This window comes from Macaca mulatta, chromosome 7 (assembly GCF_049350105.2).
Source record: "Macaca mulatta isolate MMU2019108-1 chromosome 7, T2T-MMU8v2.0, whole genome shotgun sequence".
In the NCBI taxonomy this organism is placed as follows: Eukaryota; Metazoa; Chordata; class Mammalia; order Primates; family Cercopithecidae; genus Macaca; species Macaca mulatta.
Genome location: NC_133412.1, coordinates 53,070,277 through 53,081,176, shown reverse-complemented (window position 1 = coordinate 53,081,176; position 10,900 = coordinate 53,070,277). Strand labels below are relative to the sequence as shown.

At 49.5% G+C, this 10,900-nt stretch overlaps 1 pseudogene; it reads right to left on the bottom strand.

Annotated features, from left to right (window-relative positions):
* Positions 1 to 561: 561 nt before the first annotated feature.
* LOC100426845 (stromal cell-derived factor 2 pseudogene) lies at positions 562 to 1,710 on the bottom strand (annotated as a pseudogene).
* Positions 1,711 to 10,900: the final 9,190 nt, after the last annotated feature.

Below are 10,900 nucleotides of genomic sequence, written 5' to 3'. Positions count from 1 at the left end.
TAAAATTCTTTAAAAAAAAAAAATCATTTTGGAGGCCAGACATGGCAGCTCACACCTGTAATTCCAGCACTTTGGGAGGCCGAGGAGGGTGGATCACTTGAGCTCAGGAGTTAGAGACCAGCCCTAGCCAACATGGTGAAATCCTGTCTCTACTAAAAATACAAAAATCAGCTGGGTGTGGTAGTGGGTGCCTGTAATCCCAGCTACTTGGGAGGCTGAGGAAGGAGAATTGCTTGAACCTGGGAGGCAGACGTTGCACCATCGCACTCCAGCCTGAGGACTAGAAGTTTCCCAGCTAAAAGGGATGTCCCCTCAGTGTGTCTTACCAGTGAATAAAAAGCATCCACCCTGTCACCAGCAAGTCCTCTACTCACCAAGAACTGACCCAAGTCTGGGAGAGCAACCAATTCAAATGTGCAGGGCTGGAGCTTGTGAACACAGCCACTGTTTTCCATCGCAGGTCTTCATCTAGGGAGTAACAAGGCCACTCCCAGGGAACTTGTGGCAGGGATCCCAAGGTGAAGCAGCACAGATGTCTACAAACTGTATAGTGACAGTGGCTCAGAGCCTCCAGACTCCTAGCTCTGCATGGTGGCCTTCTGCCTTCAACAACTCACTGGGCCTCATGAAGATGCCTTCCATGGCTTTCCAGCTGTTGTTCTGGCTTGGCTAGGCCAGGCCATGCATCTCTTTTTGCCCACTGATGGGTCCACCATATTGTTCTCCTGTGACAGACAGTGGTTCCTCAGTGGAAGAATGTTTGAACCACCCTCACCATCTCTCATCCAGTGGGGCCCATTACAGAGCATGGTCCAGTCATCCAGGTGACTACCTTCACCTTCCTCACCAAAAGTACTCACTTCCTGGTTTTCAGAAAGGTGTGGAGGTTTCAGCCAGTGTTGACATGTGTCAGCTGAATGGGCTGGCAGCACTTGATGGTGGTTCCCCTCTCACTGGCTGTGGTGATCTTACCCTATATTCTCCAGTAACTGTTGCTCTCATTCATGGAGGTTACACCTGTCACTGACTGCTGCCCACTACCTGACCCATAGAGCACATCGTGTGAGTGCAGTTGGACATTGTAGCACATTTTGAGCAGCTTCACCATAGAGCCACAAGTAACAGCCATATTGGACGTTCTCACGGTGCTCCACAAACTCCCAAACAGCAGTGGCGGAACCACAGCCATCCTAGCTGGATACGGAGACCTAGATCTTCCAGGAATAATTTTTTTTTTTTTAAAGAAAGGCAAAACATATGCTCTGAAAACTAAAACATTTGTTTAAAGGAATTAAAGATTGGCAGGACCCTGTGACTCATGCCTGTTATCCCAGCATTTGGGGAGACGAAGGTGGGAGGATTGTTGAGCCCAGGAGTTCAAGAACAGCCTGGACAACATGGTGAGGCCCATCTCTACAAAAAACTAAAAAATTAGGCGGGGGTGGTGGCATATACTTGTAGTCCCAGCTATTTGGGGGGCCAAGAGGGGAGGATTGCTTGGGACTGGGAAGTCAAGGCTGCAGTGAGCTGTGATTGTGCCACTGCCCACCAGCCTGGGCGACAGAGTGAGACCCTGTCTCGGGGGAAAAAAAAAATACAAAAATTACCTGGGTGTGGTGGTGCTAGTCCCAACTCCTTGGGAGGCTGAGGCACAAAAGTCCCTTGAACCTGGGAGGTGGAGGTTGCAGTAAGCCGAGATCATGCCACTGCACTCCAAGAGAGCAAGACTCCACCTCAAAAAAAAAAAAAAAAAGAGAGAGAGAGAGAGAGAATCTGAGCCAGATGAGCATCAGACCTCTCAACAGCAGTATTAGAAACTGGAAGTTTATGAAACAATGCCTTAAAGTTGCTGAGGGAAAATCATTATATACCCAGCCAAAGTATCGATCCAGTGTGAGGGTAGAATATAGACATTTTCAGACATGCAAAGTTAAAACAATTGTCTTCCATGAAAACTTCCTCAGGAAGGAGCTGGAGGATGCACTCCACACTAGAAGGGCATAAACCAAGAAAGAAGAAATGGAACCCAGGAAAATCAGAGATCCAGAGGAAAGAGAAGAAATGACGTTGCAGAATGTTGGCAAAGGAAAGCCTAAGGATGACGACTGTGCTGCTGATCTGAAAAGCTTCAGGCTCAGATGGAGGCAGGAGAACTGAGGGCTCCAGAAATGGTGTCGCAAGGAAAAAAAATTAAGGAACTGGAACTCATAGTGAAAATGAGTATTGAGAATCATCTTACTGGGCTTTCGCAGAAGATCTAATCATAGGTCAAAGAAAATAAGCAAGTGAAAAAAATGAGACAATGATTAACTCTGTGGGGGAAAGGAGATCGAAAAAGATAGTATATTAGTTGTGGCTGGGCATGGTGGCTCATGCCTGTAATCCCAGCACTTTGGGAGGCCAAGGAGGGTAGATCACGAGGTCAGCAGATCGAGATCATCCTGGCTAACACAGTGAAACCCCGTCTGTACTAAAAATACAAAAACTTAGCTGGGCGTGGTGGCAGGCACCTGTAGTCCCAGCTACTCGGGAGGCTGAGGCAGGAGAATGGCGTGAACCCAGGAGGCGGAGCTTGCAGTGAGGAGTGAGATCGTGCCACTGCACTCCAGCCTGGGCAACAGAGTGAGACTCCATCTCAAAAAAAATAAATAAATAAATAAATAAAGATAGTATATTAGTTGGTTCAGCCATAAACACTTTTTAGTGACTGTGAATGTAACTAAGAGTTGTGGTGGTATGATATTGAAAGGAGAGGAGAAAGAGTGTAAGTGAACCTCCTCTGTCACAATAGGGAGCCCTAGAGACAGCATCTAAATTGGACCTCTTGGGAGATAACCAGAATTGAAATCAACACTTTATTTAGGAAGTAAAAACCAGAAGAAACAACTGAGTAAGTTGAAATGGTTGCTTTTGGCAAGCAGGCAGACGTGGGGTAAAAAGCGTGCTATTTTTGTTGTAATCCTTTGGCATTCTCTGACTGTAAATACTCTGTACACATTATTTTGGGGAATAAAAGCTGATCTGAAGACCTGTGAGGAGAAACCATAAGGCTGTTTCCCTTTGAGATTTTCCTGTCTGAAGCAATTCTCCTTTGGAAAGTGAGCAAATAACCCCTCCCCATTTTTTTCGCTGTCTCATGAAGTGCATTTTCACTCCTATCAATAATCTTGGGAGGCAGGTATTGACAAGGGTTCTTGGTGCTTTGTGAAATATTAACTTGCATATTGGTGACTCAGAGCAAGACTCTATCTCAAAGGCAGGACAGAAGTAAAAATTCCCACTTTTAAAATTTTTATTATTATATTTTTCAGAGACAAGGTCACACTGTGTCACCCAGGATGGAGCTCAGTAGCCCAATTGTAGCTCACTGCAATCTTGAATTACTGGGCACAGGTGATCCTCTTACCTCACCCGCCCAAGTAGCCGGGACTACAGGCTCACCCCACCATGCCCAGCTAACTTTCAAATTTTTTATAGAGACAGGGTCTTACTGTATTGCCCAGGCTTGTCTCAAATCTCCTGGGCTCAATCTGTCCTCCTGCCTTGGCCTCCCAAAGGGCTGGATTAGTGTTGTAAGCCACTGTGCCTAATATTCCTTTTTTTTTTTTTTTTTTTTTTGAGACAGAGTCTCAATCTGTTGCCAGGCTGGAGTGCAGTGGCATGATCTCAGCTCACTGCAACCTCCACTTCCTGGGTTCAAGTGATTCTCCTGCCTCAGCCTCCCAAGTAGCTGGAACTACAGGCATGAGCCACCATGCCCAGCTAATTTTTTGTTTGTTTGTTTGAGACGGAGTCTCGCTCTGTTGCCCAGGATGGAGTGCAGTGGCACGATCTCAGCTCACTGCAAGCTCCACCTCCCGGGTTCACGCCATTCTCCTGCCTCAGCCTCCTGAGTAGCTGGGACTACAGGCGCCCACCACCACGCCCAGCTAATTTTTTGTATTGTTAATAGAGTTGGGGTTTCACTGTGTTAGCCAGGATGGTCTCGATCTCCTGACCTTGTGATCCACCCGCCACGGCCTCCCAAAGTGCTGGGATTACAGGCGTGAGCCACAGCGTCCGGTCTTTAATTTTTGTATTTTTAGTAGACAAGGGGTTTCACCATGTTGGCCAGGATGGTCTCAATCTCTTGACCTCATTATCTGCCTGTCTCGGCCTCCCAAAGTGCTGGGATTACAGGCATGAGTCGCCGGGCCCAGCCTAATATTCCCATTTTACAAACAAGACAACATAGACCTCAAAAAGGGAAGTAACTCTGGATCCAAAGTCACACAGCCAGTGAGTGGCAGAGCTGGAGTCCTAACTCCCTGTCCTGTTTTCACACCGCTGGCCTCAGGCCCAGGGACCTCTTGACCTTCATGCTTCCACTTCTCCCCTCTCTCCCAGCTGACCCCACCTTGCCTTCAGACACTTTCCACAATGTCCCTGGCTCTGAGCCCCACCCAGAGAGGATCCTTAATGTGAGCTATAGGCTGAGCCCAGAATCTCGTCGCAGACTGAGCTATCATCCTAATCACTCACTAAGCCCTGATCCTGCCACAGAATGAGTCTTGGTCCTGGTCTTAGGTAAAGCACTGAATGTGGTCATAGACTGAGCCCTGATGCTGGTCACAGACTGAGCCCCAGCACCTTGCCACCAGCTCCCTTAATAATGTATACAATTGGCTGGGCGCGATGGCTCACGCCTGTAATCCCAGCACTTTGGGAGGCTGAGGTGAGCGGAACATGAGGTCAGGAGATCGAGACCATCCTGGCTAACACGGTGAAACCCCACCTCTCCTAAAAATACCAAAAAATATTAGCCGGGCATGGTGGCGGGTGCCTGTGGTCCCAGATACTCCGGAGGCTGACGCAGGAAAATGGTTTGAAACTGGGAGGCGGAGCTTGCAGTAAACTGAGATCGTACCACTGCACTCCAGCCTGGGAGACAGCGAGACTCTGTCTCAAAAAAATAATCATAATAATAATGTATACAATTACACACAAGTTGGGCCTGGCACAGAAGACATGGATGACTGGGTACCATCCCTCTCCAGTGTTGCAGAAATCCTGTCTCAGGGACAGAGGTGGTGTGACTGTAGCCTGGCTAGATGCTCTGGCGTCATTTCCCTCCATCCTCCACCAGAATTTATGCCACAGCTTGTGCCCATTCATTTCTGTCCCCTCCCACTGCCCTCCCTGTGCAGGTGGGGGTTTGGGCAGCCCATGGTAATAAGCACGGAGCAGGGGTTGTCTGTAATGAGTCATTCTTGCTCAGAACGAAGCATTCCAGCGTGGACAGCACTTGTCCTGGCTCCCCTGCTACAGAAATCACTGTTCCCCACCCTAGACCCTTCCCCTCACCCCTTGCCAGGCCAGCATTCTCCAATATGATTTCCAGGAGCTTCCAGAATGCTGGCTTGTTATAGCTGCTGCCCTGCTCTTAGTGACCAGCATCTCCTTCGAGCAGTCCTCTGTGTCAGGTGGGAAGCCCGGCCGACTTCTGACCACCCTCAGCTCTTGTCAGCCCAGGAGAGGTGGAAGGTCAAGGGAGGGGCAGGGAAGGTGCTGGAGCTGGGCAACTTGGAGGAGAGAAAGCAAGGAGACAGAAGGGGGCAGGTGTCAGTGTATCGCTGAGTCATAAAATGTCAGGGCAGGCGGGAAGTGGAAGGACTGGCCCTCCTCCACTCTCCCTTGCTAGGCAGATGGAGAACTGAGGCCCAAGATCCTACAGTGACTTAAGAGACAAATGGGGTCTCACATGTGGATTCCTGATACCAAAGAACAGCAGACCCCATAGCTCCAGAGGCCAGAGGAGGACCCTAAGGGAAGGAAGATCTCGCTAATTATTTAAGTTACCCAGCCCAGGGACCTCTGGTTGGAGGGGCACAGGGCTGTGAGTTCTCCATCGCCAGGGGACTGCAGCCAGCACAGTCACAGTATGGGGGTGCAGCCCAACCCCGCCGGGGTCGGAGATTGGTTGCTTTCTTGGCCACATTTCCTTTTGTGGGTTTGGAACCCAGATGTGCTCCCCACACGGGATCTTGGGGTCCCAGAAGGGCCTGTTCTCCCTTCTACGCCCCCCAGATCTAGCACAGTTCCTCTGGGTGGTTCCAGGGCTCTGCCGCTGCCGCTGCCTGGCCACAAGGCACTCAGGACGTAGGACGCATCTAGACCTACAGTCAGAGTATGTATTTGGGGAGGGAAATTGGGAGAGGGTCCAGCCGAGTAGGGGCTGCTTGTTAGAACAGACTGGGTCTGAGAAAATCATGGTAGACAGGTGGGGACCCCACCCTTCTCCAAGCCAAGGGGGTGTGGGCCGTGGTTTTCAGGCGCTTGGGCCCTTGCCTTGCTGCTGTGCCCCACTGCTGAACTCCATGGCCCACACACCCCACAAAACCAAAGCCAGCTTTCGGGGCCCTGGTGGCTGTGTCTCCCTGGGCCTGTATCTCCCCACCCCGGTGGTTTACGTGCCTCTGTACCACAAGCCTGGCCGCTCTCTGAAAGCCGAGTGTTGTGGAGTGGGTTCCTCGGGAAGTGGATGTGGACTCGGAGTTACCGTGAGGGATGTCTGTTAGGGAGAGCACTTGCAGACCGTGCCTGGAGAAGAGAGGGCAAAGAGGCCAAATTGGGCAGAGGGAGAAGAAGTCGAGCTGCAAGACAGGCCCAACCCCAGCCTCTGCTGCCTCACTGGGAGCTCCAAATGACCTGTCACCACCCGCACGGGGCTTAAATAGCCGGGCCTGAATTAGTACCCAGCTGGATTAGTCCTTGGATATGAGGCTGCCCAGAGAAAGGCATGGGAGGCCGAGGTGGAGGAGGCAAATCTCTGCAGCTGAGGGCAATCCCTGGAGAGCTGAGCACCCAAGACCCTCCCGCCGCCAGGGCCAGTCCTTCCTGAGGTACATCTGGACATCGTGTCTCTGTGTCTACTGTCCTGGGTTTTAGTGGGGTTTTGTGAGACGCTTGTTGAATAAATGAATGCATAAATGAAATAAGCCCCTCACACATGTTGGCCTCACTCTCCTCATCTATTGAATAAGGATAATACTTTCCATACTCATGCTGTGAGGGCCAAGCTCGTCGTAAACACCAAGTGCCATGGGCCTATGAGGCCTCTCCATCTGTCCGTCAGCTGAGGCCCCGAGGTTGGGGCTAGGACACGAGGGGGTGGGGTGGGCTTGGCAGTTCGTGGTTGCTGCTTCAGAGGAAACCACAGCTGCCTCTTGCTGGGGCAGTCAGTGAGGCCCAGGGGAGGGGAAGATTGCATGCAAGGCGGGCTGTGGGCACTGAGTCACCACCCAGAGGAAAACCACGGCCTCAGGAGCACAACGCCAAAGGACAGGTGGCAGGTGAGGTGGGCCAAGAGCTGGCAGTCAGGAGCGGGTACCCAGACTGCCTCTTCACCTCAAGGTCCAGCCCTGTCCCATCCTGCAAGGGCAGCATCTACTGTATGTGACAGGAGGGGCTGGCTCAGTCACAGATCTCTGAGCAACAAGACAGAGCAAGAGCTGAGTGACCCTGGGCAAGCAGCCATCCCTCTCTGGCTCTCCCCTGCCCCTGGGAAAAATAGGCAGAATTCTTGGGTTTGAGAAAATTCATCCATGATGTCATCATCTGAAGATTCTGCTCGTAGGATGCTTTTACCCCATCATTACAGTCTAGAGTGCTGCTGTTTCTCTCGTTGCATTCATCTACTGATTCCTCTAATAGCTGTGAAATGTCTTCCTCTGTCAGTTTCCTTCTCTTTTCTCTTTGTAGGAAAACGAACAATTCTGAATTCTTAACTGTGTGCAATGAAAGCTTAAAAAAAATAATACAAAGATGGTATCTCCGGACTTTTTACACTTTCTTGAAAGATGGTTTAATGCTTTGGACAAGGCAATAAGAAAACTGAAAATTGGTGAAATAGCAATGACTCATGTCACTATTCAGTCATTCCTTTCAGGCAATTCCATCATTCTTCTGTTTTCTTACTATTTTAGTCTTTTTTTCAGAGCGTGGTTGGGAATAATTGATGAGTAATGATGCAATAGTTCCTGAGAGAATACCATAGCAAAATGTTTCATGATATAGGAAAAATAAGATCATGAAGATCTCATAACATATTTTAGATTTACAAATGATCCAGTGGATCCATATGATAATTACAAGATAAAATAAGCTTTTTTTTCTTTTTCTTTTTTTTTTTTTTTTTTTTTTGAGGCAGGGTCTCCTCTGTTATCCAGGCTGGTGCAGTGGCTCACTGCAACTTCTGCCTCCTAGGCTTAGTATTCCTCCCACCTCAGCCTCCTGAGTAGCTGGGAGTACAGGGCTGTGCCACCACGCCCAACTAATTTTTGTATTTTTTTTTTTTTTTTTTTTGTTGAGAAGGAGTCTTACTCTGTTGCCCAGGCTGGAGTGCAGTGGTGCGATCTTGGCTCACTGCAAGCTCTGCTTCCCGAGTTCACACCATTCTCCTGCCTCAGCCTCTCGAGTAGCTGGGACTACAGACGCCCACTACCACACCCAGCTAATTTTTTGTATTTTTAGTAGAGACGGGGTTTCACCGTGTTAGTCAGGGTGGTCTTGATCTCCTTACCTCATAATCCGCCCGTCTTGGCCTCCCAAAGTGCTGGGATTACAGGTGTGAGCCACCTCGCCCGGCCAGTACTTTTTCATAGAGGCAGGGTTTCACCATGTTGCCCAGGCTGGTCTCGAACTCCTGAATTTAAGCAATCTGCCCTCCTAGGCCTCTGGAAATGCAGAAATTACAGGCGTGAGGCACCACACCCAGCCCTTCATTCTTTTTTATTAAGAAAAAGAAAAAAAGTGGCCGGGTGCAGTCGCTCATGCCTGTAATCCCAGCACTTTGGGAGGCCGAGGCAGGAGGATTACCTGAGGTCAGGAGTTGGAGACCAGCCTGCCAACATGGTGAAACACTGTCTCTACTAACAACAATTAAAAAAAAATAGCTGGGCATGGTGTCAGGCACCTGTAATCCCAGTTACTCATGAGGCTGAGATAGGAGCATCACTTGAACCCAGGAGGTAAAGCTTGCAGTGAGCTGAGATTGTGCCATTGCACTCCAGCCTGGGCAACAAGAGCGAAACCCCATCTCAGGAAAAAAAAAAAAGTAAAAGTTCTCTTTGGTTTTGGGAGACCTCCATGAAAAAATAAAAGTAATAAAATAATCCTCATAAATAGTTTGAATTGCTCAAAAAAGAAACTTCAACAAGGTGTGATGGCACGTGCCTGTAATCCCAGCACTTTGGGAGGTCGAGGCAGGCAGATCACTGAGCTCAAGAGTTCAAGACCAGCCTGAGCAACATGGCAAAACCCCCTCTCTACTAAAAATAAAAATACCAAAAAATACAAAAATTAGCCAGGCATTGTGGCACACACCTGTTGTCCCAGCTACTCGGGAGGCTGAGGCAGGAGGATGGCTTGAACCTGGGAGGCAGAGGTTGCAGTGAGCTGAGATTGTGCCATTGCACTCCAGCCTGGGAGACAGAGTGAGACCCTGTCAAAAAAAAAAAAAAAAAAAAAAAAGAAGGAAAGGAAGGAAGGAAGGTTGGTTAAAAATTAAAATTCAAATTGGGTCTAATGGAGTCTGAAGGTATATTGAGAGTTAAAATGAAATTCCCAAAGGAGGACTTAGCTGAAGGTCCACCTCTCCCTGTGCCCAAATAGGGAGGAAAAAGTAGAGACTGTGACATTAAATGAGACCCCACCAAATGACAAATTATAAGCAAAAAATGCAAATAAACACAAGTGAGGACAATATTGAGGACCCTGGTACTCCTGGTAAACATGGAATACGGGCTCCTTTGGGTGATGGGTAGTTCCAAGACAGCTGCCCCATCCTTCTTCTGGGGTCTCCCCTATAGCCCCTCTGGCTGGGAGACCCATGCCTGAAGGCTGTTCTTGCTTCCTTCCTCCGTTCCCCAGCACTAACAGAATTCTCCTGTTGCCCACTGGAGCCCCAAGGCTTGGCACACCAGCCATTCTGCTCTCGCTGCTGCAGGCAAGGGGCCCTCTGGCCACCCACGACGTCCCTGTGAATCATCCTAGAGCAAGGTCAGTGACAGGCCTGGCACTGCTGGGCACTGGGAGCCCCGAGGATTGTTTCCCACATGGGTTTTTGTGTTTTTGTTTTTTTTGAGACAGAGTCTTGCTCTGTCACCCAGGCTGGAGTGCTGTGGTGTAATCTCAGCTCACTGCAACCTCCGTCTCCTGGGTTCAAGCGATTCTCAAGCCTCAGCCTCCCGAGTAGCTGGGACCACACATGTGCGCCATTGGCTTGGCTAATTTTTGTATTTTTAGTAGAGATGGGGTTTCACCATCTTGGCCAGGCTGGTCTCCAACTCCTGACCTCAAGTGATCCACCTGCCTCGGCCTCCCAAAGTATTGGGATTACAGGCATGAGCCACCATGCCCAGCCTCCCACATGGGTTTATCATCAGTTTACAATAGCCTCACAAGTATTGGGGAAAACTGAGGCTCAGAGAAGGATGGTGACTTGCCTGGGGTTCCCTAGCATATCATTAACAGAGCAGGGTTCATAACCAGAGCTTCTGCTACCTGTTCAGAGCCTTGCCTTCCATGTATAGGCCCAAGGAAGCTCGTGCCTTCCAAGGGTGCAGGGGGCACAGGCTACTTGAGCTCATGGGATGCCTTGGGGGCTTGGGTCCAGAAGATTTTCTTTCATGAGAAGAGATTGGATTCTGCTTGTTCATGGGAGGCAGGAGAACCTATTTGTTAAGAGCTCAGGCTCAGGAGTTTACAGTATGTGGGTATTTATCCTGGCTGTACAATTTATTCCTGTGTAGCCCTCAGAAGGGAACCTAACCTCTCTGTGCCTTGGTTTCTTTACCTGTTGGGGAGGTGGGAGGTTGAGTCCTTTTGGTTGCCAGATCAGCAGGTCCCTCGGGTTCCCTTG